The sequence below is a fragment of the Drosophila subpulchrella genome, chromosome 3R (genome assembly GCF_014743375.2).
Source record: "Drosophila subpulchrella strain 33 F10 #4 breed RU33 chromosome 3R, RU_Dsub_v1.1 Primary Assembly, whole genome shotgun sequence".
Taxonomy (NCBI): domain Eukaryota; kingdom Metazoa; phylum Arthropoda; class Insecta; order Diptera; family Drosophilidae; genus Drosophila; species Drosophila subpulchrella.
In genome coordinates this window covers 20,103,488-20,116,473 of record NC_050609.1, presented here as the reverse complement: position 1 = coordinate 20,116,473, position 12,986 = coordinate 20,103,488, and the positions used below count along the sequence as shown (strand labels likewise).

General features: G+C 41.4%; 1 protein-coding gene across 1 annotated transcript in view; it reads right to left on the bottom strand.

Moving 5' to 3' along the window:
- Window positions 1–10,406, bottom strand: part of LOC119560357 (CCR4-NOT transcription complex subunit 9) — a 30,575-nt gene extending 20,169 nt beyond the window's left edge. The window contains exon 1 of the mRNA XM_037873773.1: window positions 10,387–10,406. The gene's annotated coding sequence lies outside the window, so the exon portion shown is untranslated. The remainder of the gene's footprint in view (window positions 1–10,386) is intronic.
- Between the last annotated feature and the right edge of the window lie 2,580 nt (window positions 10,407–12,986).

The window sequence follows — 12,986 nt, the reverse complement described above, 5'->3', positions numbered from 1 at the left end:
GGATTGGCAACTTAAAGCCGCCGATGTTGATGAAACCATCAATTTCCGCAAAGCCAAGCACTTGGATCTTGGGGAAGAGCACATCATAGGCGGCCTCCCCTGTTTTGCCGTAGTCGCTGGCACTCAGAACCTGGAAGCTGTCCAGACCCTGGATTCGGATGTTCGTCACGTTGCCCACAACGGTGTAGTCATCGCTGACGTAGTCGAATTCGTAGAAGGGATTTTCGATGGGGGCCAGGACGGGAATGTCTCCGTAGCCACAGGGCATGATGCTCTTAAAAGCCTTCAGGAAGCGGGTCACCGCCGGGGTAAACTGTGCGCTGCCCGCCTGCTGCACCACAGGAGTGGCACTAACGGTAAGACCCAGAAGGGCGACAATCAGCAGGTGGAAGGAGGAAACCATTTCAATCGATTGTTGTGAGCTGAACGCCGATATGATAGTGAATATTCTGCGATCGAGGAGTAAGCCTTTTATAGGGGAACTCGTATCTTTCGGTGGCGCTTGCCAGTTATTTGATCGATTGCATATCAATTGAATCGATGGAAGCGTGCTTATATCACGACAAAGCTTTTTAATCTTATAAAGAACAAGGATGACTCAGTCATAGGCGTTGCTTTCGGGGAGTTTGCCCACCAGGCGATCCATCGTGTACTTAATGACTGATAAGGTTGATAGCAATGCATGTTTTATAGATTCTTGTTGATAAGCAATTTCCAGAAATCGTGGTACACACGATCTATAATACAATTCAGAAGGCTAGTAGATATTTCCCAGAAAACCTATATTTGATAAGGGATTCCGCCGAACAGGAGGATATTAGTGGTTAGATTAAACTCTCTCAAATTGCTGACAGCCCTATTATCATGATAAAAACCCAAAATGGTTTGAGTAAATGTATCATAAATTAGTTGCTCTTGCTTTCAGGGTAGGCTCACATGAATGCAAAGTAAAGCGGCTGAGTGCGCTTTGAAAGGGCTTCATCTCCAGGTAAGGGACAGTCAGGATTGGGAAGTTCCTGTTTCCCGTCAACTGCCAAACAAATGTCAATTACAAAACTGGCGGCCGCACAAACAAAGTTTTAAAACTTCATCTATGTATGTATACGCAAGGCAGGGGACCCCGCACACACCAGCAAACAAACATATGATAAAGGGGTACTGGGGGTGGGGGTTGCTTATGCTGCGAGATCTGTGTTGTGCTCTCTGCGGCTGGCAAATCACTGTTGCAAAAACTGTTGAAAATTCCATTAAACTTCGCGCAAATAACCGAAGGCGTTCAATTCTAGTCGACGTCGTTTATATAATTTTTGTTGCTTGCGAAAACAAGTGGGGTGTGGTGAAGGGGGGTCAGTGTGTGCCGGGGGGTGGTGCAAAAAAGTTGTACGCAAAACTTACAACAAGTTTAAGAGGGGAGGAGAAGGGTAGTCAAAAGTTTTACACGGCTGATGTGGCAGGGAGGTCGCGTTTAAATTTTTTTCCTCGCTTCCTCCCCTGAAACATTTTTTGTGTAGTTTAGCTGAGATCCAACAAAATTAACTCAAGAATACTTAATAATAAAGCTAAGGACGGGGTGTTTATCTAGTCCAAGGAAAGGCAGATTGCTGCTGCATCATTATGCTCCTCATATGGCGCCTTAGGGTTTTTGTGTTGCTTGTGGCAACCTCAAATAATAAGTGGCTTATTGTTTCAAGTCAAAAAACTTTGCAAGGATAATTTTTGTATACCTTCCCTTTGAAGCTGCCAAATCAGTTTTTGCATTAGTGAAATGAACCTCTTTTAGACAATTAAATTTTTCTTATCACTAAGAAATATGACACAAACCTGCTTGTTATGGCGAAGCTTTTATTTAATTGTATGCAAATCCAGAAGCAAAGTTGATATAAATATCTCTTCAGTGTAGTTCGTCTGCGCGGATAACAAATCAAAAGTTTCAATTAATTAAGTATTCCATAATGTGACCTTAAGAAATATTTTGATGCGACCATTGAAGCCACTCAGGCATCAAATTGATTTGGACTCGGGGTGGAAATCTGCTTAAAGCCTTTTGCATATTGCATATGCGTAGATTAATTTTGTTTCGCTCGAGACCCATCACCCTGAAAAAGGATTTGTAAATCAATGAGTTTTCGCATCAAATCGATTCAATTGCGTCTGCTAATTCAATTATAATTTATGCAGAGTTTTGAACAGCTGCTTAAGACGTAAGACTTTCCATTTGGAATTTGTTTTCTTGATTATCGAGCCGATGCTGGGGCATGGGTTCCATTCAAACTGATTGATGTTGCAGCCCGGCAGATTGCAGACTGTAATTTGCATTGAACATTAATTAATTGCATATTATGGACATGCATAATGGCAACTAATACGGCAAAACCAATAATCAACACAACAATGGGTAAATACAAAGGACTGCTGTCCTGTCCTTTCGGTCGAGTTCAGCTTGAAGGGCAATGCAGGGATTAGATATGTTTCAAGTGGATTCTGGCAAATGTGATTCAGCTGTCTTCGTGTGCACTCGCTTGTGCTTACCAAACAGGACACTTTGAGAGTCCAATCACAGTTCCACTTGAAAACTAATGCAAATTAAGCAGCAGCAACAGCTGCATCAGCAGTAGCAACTTTTTCAATTAACACAGACAATTATATCGGCATTGGAGGGTGCTTGAAACTTTTATCATGGCCCAGATCCGCTCAGCTCCTTTTCAAATTGTGGTAAATGATTGAGGCAATTTACTTGGCCAACTTTTGCCAAAGCAACAACGTCAACAAAAGCACGAGCATCAGGTAGACTTAATGAGTCTTTCATTCAATTCGGTTTTTTACCCGGCGGTCCTGTAGTTCAGGAGTGTATTGTGATTATTATATGCGCACATTGTAAAATATAAGACTTTTTTTGAGTTCAAAAAAGACACTTAATATATCAATTGTAAGATAACTTTAGTCCCTTAGAGTGGAAAGCAGTTTTCAATTGACTTTAAGGAGATGGTATAAACGCTTTTTTTCTGAAGTTGTTTAATTACCCATGCCTTATTTGCGATATTATTTCATCATTTCACGCTTGTCTGGGTTTCATTAAATGCTTAACTTTATTCTACTGCTCAGCTAATTGTCCTTTTTCCCGCATTGTTTTTCTAAGTTTTTTCTCTTTCATTAATTTTTAAACAGCTTCTGGGTAACAGTTGCACAGCTCCGTCTTCAGCTCCAGCGAACAGACCAGCTGCTTCTGGTCCTGGATCTGGCCTCTGTTTCTGCCTGAGTTTCTCCAGTTGCTCCGGTTGGACAATGAGCCTCCGGCAAGTGTACACTGCGTGTTTAGTTTGCTTCTGCTCTGCTCTGCCATTTTGTCTAATTGAAATAAAATGTTTTTAATCAAATATTATTCCAATTATGCACAGAGAAAATAATGGAAAGAAACTTTCAAGTTCGAGTTTGGGTTGGGATGTTAAGCACCTTGGCATCGAAAAGTTTCGGAACCTAAAAAATCAAGATGAAAAAAATATATATACGACTGAGAGAACTGCCATAACATAGCCAACTGCTATGTTACTTTGGCACTTTGGCAGTGGACTTTAAAGTAGTAACATAATTGACAATTTCCAACAAGATTACATAAATGTTAATCCGCGAAATTTCAAAAACGGTGTATATCCGCCGAGTTGCGTGACACCTTGGTACTCTACAATAAAATTGAATTTTATCGCACTTTACGGCACTCTCGTGCAGGCCACGCACTCCAAGCAAATTAACAGCACTGACAAAAGACCAGCAGGAAAATGTTTTCACATGTGTTGAGTGCCACGCCCACCTCAAAAGGCATTTGAAATATGCCATTAAATTTAATTCAATTACGAATTTCATACGCGACTCACGAAGTGAAGTGTGCAGCATCTTCAGTCCCCTTTCAATCGCGTTTCAATTTGCCATTAACCCATTATGGTTCAACGGGCAATAATAAGCGGGGGCGTTGGTGGGCTTACGGGGCGTGACCCGTACAAGGTCTGGCACAAGCCTGCATTATAAAGCAGAAATATGCAATAACACATAAAAACGAAGTCCTCGCCAACTATTGAATGCGAGTCCTAATACACGCCCACCCGGCCACGCACAAAGCGCTCCTTTGAGCGGCTCCGCTCGTCAGGATACCACCGCGGGGGAAATTGCCTGCGAAAGGGAAGAACGACTACAATAGCGACAATGATGAGTCCCAAAAGGTGTGATGCTCTTAAAAAATTGAACTTTTTTGTTAAAGTCTACTTTTTTAACACCCTAAAAACATCTAAAAATCAATGATTAATGATTTTAAGGGGTTGTTATCTTACTGTATAAAAACATAAAACAACACACATAAATTTTGAAAGCAAATACGAATACATTTATTAAAATTAATAGGTACCTTAATTTTTCTTAATACTAAACTTCTATAATTGCTTTTAGTCGAATTGAGGTGTGTTTTTATATAACATGTTTAAATTTACGAATCTGACAAACTTAAGGATATAGTCTCAGAAAGGGTGCGAAGTGTAAAAGCTATACAAGAGATAGGGGAACTGCTTGCTTGCAGGTCGTAATCATGAGGATATATGAAATTGTTGGTGGTGCAGAATTTTTCAATTTTGCCTCTTGTGTGTCAATAAAGTTCAATTGAAGCGCTTCAGCGAAAGTGCCAATACAGGCACAAGCAAAAACCAAAAAACACACATTACACAAGAACGCATGCATAGATGTTACGCCTGGTTTTTTACCGCACTGATGTTGCTTTATAATCATTGCATGATGCCTATCACCGCCTCGCCAAAAACCGCCAACCTTACCAAAAACAAGAGAGCAGCATCGATAGTGGCTTTTTAAGGCCGACTATTTTCATTCACCCTCTCTCCAAATATGCACCTTCCTCCCATTTTCACGTGAGGGGGTGTGAACGATTTTCATCGATTTTTGTACTCTACAACGGTGTCTTTGATGCTCAGGCGTTGCTGTTCGAGCCATTAAGCTGCTTTGGGCAGCGAGTGCCTAAGAATACAGCAGAATTATTGCAGCTTCCAATCCCCTCCATGAACATCGCTGTCAACTGCAGCTTCAGTTTCTGTTTCAATTTCCTCGTTGCTTTGTCAAAGCCTTCAAGGGCGCTAGAAAAATTAATCAATTTTTACCTGGAACCATCTTTGTTGCTTTGTTTCCCATGTGTCAACCCAAATGTCACGCGGTTGGGAGTTCGTTTTTTCCAGAGTTAGCCTCATGTCCGTCGATGGCAGTCAAAGTGATGCCTTTGCCTCGGCCCTAAAATCTTAAAGCTATTTAAGCTCTAGCCATTTAATACCATAACATTCCAAAAAAAAAGTGACTGCATTTATAGAATTAATTATTAAATTATATTAACTGTTAAGATGAATAAAAAGTCAATTTTCCTTAGGGGATAATTAGTTCATTAAGCTTTTATAATTTCTCGCTATTAATTTTGAAGTACGTTTTTTAGGTTTGAAATATGTTTAGAAATTAATTAGTCCACCATGTACACTGGTCGGCATATGTATTTTGACAAAACAAAAGTTAAATATACGCATAACTTGAATTTACTTCTTGTAAACTATAGGCACCAATGGAAAGGTAATTTAAATGCCGTTTGAATAATACAATACATTTCTTAACCCATTCAGTATTTATTGAAAAGGACGAATTTGTGTAAATCAACTTTTAAATATTTTTTTAAAACTTTTTTCTTCGACTTGAAAATTTAAATTTTTTGATGCAAAAAGTTTCTTCAAACAAAAATAATAGTAACTGCAAAAAGAATTTTTCAAAAATCATTTTTCTTATATTTTTTATGATTTTTTGAAAAGGCTTAAAAACATGCATTTGAGCCATATTTTTCTCTTTTTCATACAAATTTTTTCCGACATTGTCACCTTCAAAAAATCATAAAAAATATAAGCAAAATGATTTTTGAAAAATTATTTTTGCAGTTACTATTATTTTTGTTTGAAGAAACTTGTTGCATCAAAAAATTTAAGTTTTCAAGTCGAGGAAAAAAGTTTAAAAGTAGATGTTTACACAAATTCGTCCTTTTCAATAAGTACTGAATGGGTTAAGAAATGTATTGTATCATTCAAATGGCATTTAAATTACCTTTCCATTTATGCCAAAGTTTACAAGAAGTAAGTTCAAATTATGAGTATATTTAACTTTTGTTTTGTCAAAATACTTATGCCGACCACTGTAAGTCGTCATTAAAATACTAAAGAAACACGTATTCCATAAATGCAAACAGTATTCCGGCATAACCTTTTTCAACCAACTTGAAATAGTGGTCGCTCCCCGGACGAAATGAGCAAAGCTCAAATCGCTGACTGTTCAGGCCCAAAGGACAACAAGTTCCGTGCACAGTGACGCTCGACTTCCGCTTTGGGTAAAATATGACGGCAATAGCTGGGTATTTTTCGTCCCTCCGCTATGCCTTCACTATTTCCATCCATAGCTGCTGAAAAGGAGCCTCAACGGAGCAAGGACTACTATCCCAGGATGAAGTATCAATCAGGATTTAACAAGCAAATTTATGCACTTGAGATACATACACATTCACCAGGGCCCCCGGCTATACTCCGTGCTCTTCATTTTGCATTGTGTTTTGCATATTTGAATAGTTTTTATTTACTTGAACTCACAATTGCACTTTTGCCATTACTTTGGCTATTATACTGACGCTTTTAACATGTAAGCCGTCAGCAGCAAACATTGCATCCGGATCTCGGCTGGAGTGGGTGTGGGAGTGGGTGCACGTGGACGAGCGTTTCCCCGTGTGTGTTTTCATTATTTATGCATAGGTGTTGGCTCTCGAGTCCCAGTATATCTCTCTTACGCCGTTCCCTGTCTTATGCGTGCTCCTTTGCTTTGCATATTTTAACGGACCACGTTGTGAGACTCAGAATGTCTTCCTCTTCGGGAGTGTGGGTACACGCGTGTGTTTGTGAGCTCATCCTTGATGGCATTTATCCCTTTTTTACATACTAGAACAAAGGACACGGAGTCAACTACAATCTCTGAGTGCTGCAATTTGAATATGTTCGTCCCTGCTAAGTCTATCAACTATTTACACCATGCAACAAATTAGTCACTTTCATTGTAGCTTAGGTGCTTTTGGACTAACTTACGGATCATCTTAATTTGTTATGAAAGTCTGAGATGTGCTATCATCATCAATTTTAAATGGGGGCACGGCTGAAATTTGAACAAAACATATTGCAAATATTTTTGCTTATTGTGATGTGTGTAATGGGAACTTCGTAGCAAAAAATAAAATGGCGTCCAGTTTCCGAAGTAATTTTCTGCCAACATTTGCTTAGACTCTCACTTAAACACAACACTCATAATTTAGGAGTCGCCTTGCAGTTTTGCCCCTGCTCCCGCTAATTGCATCCGACTTGAACTTTTTTAATTAAAAGAAGCAGCAAGAAGCCCTGACAAACGCCTCACCATAAGCGGCAACAAATCTTGGTTAATGTCGGCTAGCTCTGGCCGTGACTCTGGCTAGGGCCACAGACCGCCATGACAAATACAACGACCATTCTACTTTACAGTTTACATTTTCTAAGCCATTTATATATGAATGGAAGAGGGGAGATCTGCACTTGACTGTTATCTTGCGTAATTGCGATTCTCGCTCAGGCCCAGGCAGAAGGTGAAAAAATTGTTTATTGTTGCACTGTAGTGGCAAAAAGTTAATTGAGTTTACTTTGGCTAGGGGTAAAAACGTTGACAAAGTTTCTGAATTGCGGCAGGCAGGGGGTTAAACTCCCTTCATTTTTATCACAAAGCGAGCTAGAAAAAACGGACCACATTCTCTTTACCGTAGCCTTAAATTGGCTTACCTAGCTTAATGATATTGGAAATTACATTTGCCATCAATTGTTCGATACGGGCTGCCAATTAATTCGATTGTTGCATTTTGCTTTCCCCCTTCGACTTTGGCAAACACTTAACCTTTGAGGCCACAAATTGCTTTCACCTTTCACTCACGGGGCTCTAATTGGCAAATATTTTTTGTGTGTGCTTCGTTTTAGTTTTAGGGTAATTTTAGTTCGAAAAATGTTTGAACTCGATTTCGTTTGAAGTTTCCCCTTTTTTGGGGAGTCAAAAGCATGCAGGAAAATGCAGTTCATTGAGGGGTATATAAGTTTGCAGTACATTTTTAGTTTGTTATTTTAAAATATTTTGTGAATAGAAACCCTTGATCAAGCGCCAGTCATTTGCGAATTGGAGAATAATTTAACCATTGAAATATAACAATTTCATAGTTTGAAATGTGTGCTATTCTGTTGCGTTAATAACAAAACTAAAGGCTTTTCCTTAAATGCATTTATTTCACTAAAAGTTTCATGGTTCAATTAGTCAACTTAAATAACACTATCATTTTTGGCTTTCAATAAAGTATGCTATCTATAAGCCGGAAGCTATTCGCCCCATAGGTAAATCAGAACTTCATTGCCGCTGTACTCATAGAAATCTCTTCCAACCAAGTTTGGTTGGAGTTCTACTTATTCTAATAAAGCAAGACCTTCACTGTGAGCGGCTGGGAGTATAAAGAAATCAATTTGTAAAAGGAAAGTGAGGCTTCCAGCGGTGAATGTGTTAGGATCGGTTTGATGATGCTGCTGCTAGCCAGGTGGGAACCTGGGAAGCAGTAAACCTTCGAACCATATGGGAAAATTGGTTTCAATTCAATCAATTTCATATGGAAAGTCAATAAAACAGCTTGAGAAATTTAATTAAGTATGCACAGCAATGGTCATGGTATATTCCCCAGAACTTAAGAAGTTTAAAATTGTGCTTTTTTGTTGCTGACAGCTTGTAAGTTATATTCTATCCCTAATATGACTTACTTTTTAAAACGATGACCCAGTGTCTCTATTTTGGACCTTTAACTGATTATAAAAGTGTTAGGTGTGTTAATTTTCGAACCATGTTCTTTTATTCTTATTTTTACACTGTTTTTTTTTAGGAAATATAATTTTTTTATGTAGTGAAGTTTTTTTTCAATTCTTTTTAAAATAAATAATTTATGATGCTGGCTGCAAAAATCGAAATTGACTCTGTATAGTTCAGTGTAACCAGAGCAACAACTGCGGTGACTGAGCAACAGTCCTGTCACGTAAATCCAGCGAACCGGTATTCCCCTCCATACGTCCCCCCATTGACGCTCCCCCCCCTGCTTAGGCTTACACAGTGTGTTTCTTATTTTAGCTTGATTGTTATTTTTGTTATGGGCCAGCTTTGTGTTTGTGTTTGCCTTTGTTTTTGCATTTGTACTTTTACTTTGGGGATTTGGCCTTACGAAATTTTATTGTTTTTATATGCTCAATTTTAGTGCTGTTGCTATTGTTGCTCTTGCCGTTACCGTTATGGTATTGCTCAAGAAGCCGTGGAGTAATTTATGTAGCGAGAAGCACTACTGACACTTGGACGACACTCAGCTGAGATAAAGAGGATAACAAATTGCGCTCATGCAACAGATTTCCATGCGAAAGGCAACAGACAGGACACAGCTGAGCGAAAGAGAGCAAGGAGAGAGAATGGAGGTGTGAGAACTAGGGTTGCGCATGAATTGTCCGTGGTGAAGGCTACGTCATTGGCGGCTCCCCTATGGGTTTGATGTGGACCTAAAACTAGGGCACCTTAGTTATTATTAAGTTTTAACTCATCGCACATATTTAGTAAGATTTGTTTTATTTCTTTGTTTACAGAAATGTTCCCCCTTTTTGAATTCCTAGCGCCAAAATGGTGCGCACGCTCTCCGCTGAAGGGAACTCACCACATAGCAGAGAGCGAAAGCAGCGAGTCCCGCAGCTTTCTCCCACTCTCTCTCTCTCATCCGCACACTCTTTCTCTCTCCGTGTGAGAACTCTCTCGCTGTGTGTTGGCTCAGTAACGAATGGCCAAGGTGCGAACAAATCAACACGGTTTGCACACTGCACGCTGCGAGATATCAAAATAAATCCAAAAAATTACCAAATAGCAGCCTTAAACCGTGAAAGCGGGCTCGCTGGCAGGCCAAAACCCTAACCACCTAGTGTGGGTCGCGTAATGTTAAAAAATCTGTTCTAAGCGCCCGAGCCTGTGCCTCGAAAATTACGGCATCAGGACATACGCCAAAATCGCGTCCTACGCCACGTTTCGCCTAGGTGTGCGTGTCTCTGTGTCCGTGTGTTCGTGTGTGAGAGAGCGCGTGGAGAGTCGTGAAGTTACGCTGGTGTTGGTGCTGCAACGTGCTATGAGCTTAAATAATTTATAACATTATTAAAACAAGCCAAACACAACACAAACAAGAAGTCGGTATAACCAGAAAATTAAACAAACAAAATACGTATTTAAGAGGCCAGTGAAGTTGGTACTTACACTCAAACGAATTTCGGATCCCGTTGCGGCCGCGCAGCTGTCGAAATGTCAACGCCGGCGCCACTTTCCTTTACGGTTTCGAGCACATGTGCCGCACATGCATAATTCAGGCAGTGAAAGCCCCAAAAAGCAGGCTATGCAAATATGCCCGCTGCACTTAATTGCCCAACTCAATTTCATGCAAATGCGGCCAAAACGGTGACAACAGCAACGTAAACTAAAAACAAACGGGCAAAAATTGCTAAGAAAACCAACGTTTTGAGTGGCTCAATGGAACGTCTTCTCCGTGTTTCTCCCCTCCCCCGTTGTTTCCTCTAGCCAACACCAATTCAAGGCCATAACGCGCGGCGATACTCCGGCTATCTGCGGGCCTTTCCCCCGCCGCACCTTTCTTTCTAGCTTAAGTGGCACTTGGCAAGCAGAGCGCACGTGCAACACCATATGGAAAGTGAAAACACTCGAGAGCGACTTTTCAGCACGCGCTAACAGTCTGACTAGTCAGGCCTAAGACTATAACTACGGCATTATCTTTTGGCAGACCAACCGCTCACCCCCCACCTGAAGCTACCCCCAACCACCCCAGCCGCATCACCTCACCGAACCAAACCAAAGCGAGGCGGAACGCATTACCCAACGCCCACCGAACCACCGCCCACCGACCCACCTCGCCTAACCGCTAACTGGCACCTGCTCACGTGCGGGTCCAGGACTATAATAGAACCACCTTCAACAACCACAGTGGCTGAGGAATGCGCACCTAGCGAGACAAACAAAGAGGTGAGTGGAGACAAGCCAGCATATTGATATGACACGAGGCCGTGCAGCGCAACAGTGGGTACGAAAAGCATGCGGATGGCATTTAGCAGCCCGTTGGCTCTTTGCAAATAATATTGTCTTGAATTTAAATAAAGGCCTGCTTCGAACGGCAGAGAGCTTCAAGGTCTCACAGTTTTTTGAGACTGTATGTCTTCCAGCCTTTTTTGATTTTTAGACAACCGGACACTGACATTCAGGACTCACTGTGTCCCCACACAGGCATCTAGACAAAATGCAATTGCACGCTTTCAAATTCCAAATATATGGCGACGTCATATGTTCGCTGGCATATTTTATGGCCAAGAGCCAATGAAACTGCGAATGGGGACTGACTCCCCATCCTAGTGGTAAAACGGTCCCTGTGGGATGACTGCGGCTTTTGGCTGTGGGTGTCCTGCTTTTCATTTCCGTTTCCGAGTGCTGCGTCCGCTTCCCATTGTTATGCTATCCTCGCCTTCCCAGCTTAGATCCATCTTCATTATATGAGTTCTGTCACACAGATAAAAAAGCCGAGCCTTATAAACTTAACAAAAAAGTCACATTTAAATATACTCTAATAACGACTTTCAAATCGGACGATCCTCGGTTAGGGTTAATTTGGCCGGAACGATAGTAATTTAATTTATACATAGGATGTAAGACCACTTAATTCTTTCTGTGTAAATCCTCGCGGATGCCTGCTTTTGCCATCGGCAGAAGCAGACTACGCCGGCAGTTTCAGCCTCAACGTCAGAGTCATCGGCAGCGGATCCTGGCAGCGCGCTCTCGTGGCATTTCTTCGGCCTCAGCTCACTCGAGTTGCGCCTCCTCGGGCTCCGCTCCTTGCAACCCGAGATGTCATGTCTTGCTGTCAAATCAAATCAACTGTCGTGGCTGGGGCTGTCTGCCTGGCTGGTTTGCCATTCAACGACCACTTGTTAGTCTGTAATTTTCGCCCCCACCCAAGCACACCCACACGCACACACGTGCAGACTTCTCGGCGAACACACACATGCGCGTCAACCGCAGAGACACAAAACGCTTACGCTTCTTGCTCGCTTGCCTGACTTGCGGCCCCTTCCCAACTTTCTCCGCCGTTGATGCTGTCGCCGCAGCATTTTCTAGCCCTGCCGGGCCTCCCTTTCCCCCGGTTCCCTTTTCCACTTTCACCGCCCACGGGGCAACCATCTAAGGCCCCCTGTTTCCAAGTTCTGCTGCTTGTCGTGGCTTTTGTCATTTGTTGAATTCGCGAACTTTGCTTAGTCATTCGGGGTATGCGTTTTTTGCCACAGTCTAACTTCAATAAATGAAACTTGTATAGTTACATTTTTAAGCGTTAGTGCTTAATAATATATGTGACAGTTCTAATTAAACCAACTCAACAATCTGTCTTAATATACTGACGCCAAGAAATGGATTTGATTTTTTAATATCTGGCTTGTGTCGTTTATTATGGCAGGACCAAGCACATACAACTAAGTCCCATTAGATTAGCAAGAGTTTCCGCTTTACAAAATTGACTGTATTTTTTTTGTTTCAGTCCTTGTTTTCGTTGTCTGTAGTTTGTTTCTTTTTTTGCCGTCTTGTGCCCAGTTTCAACGAGTTTTTCCAACTCATGGCATTCTTTGTTTTGATGGAAACTCGCTCTCGCACACTAGAGGGTCGACCATGTGAGTGTGCGGGTGAAACTCACCACGGCTAACAGCTGGGGCCCGGACCGAGCAATGCATGGGTAATTGAATTTTGATTTCTTGTCTAAGCATTTTGTGTCCGTGCAATTTGATAATGTGACATGCAGCTGCTGA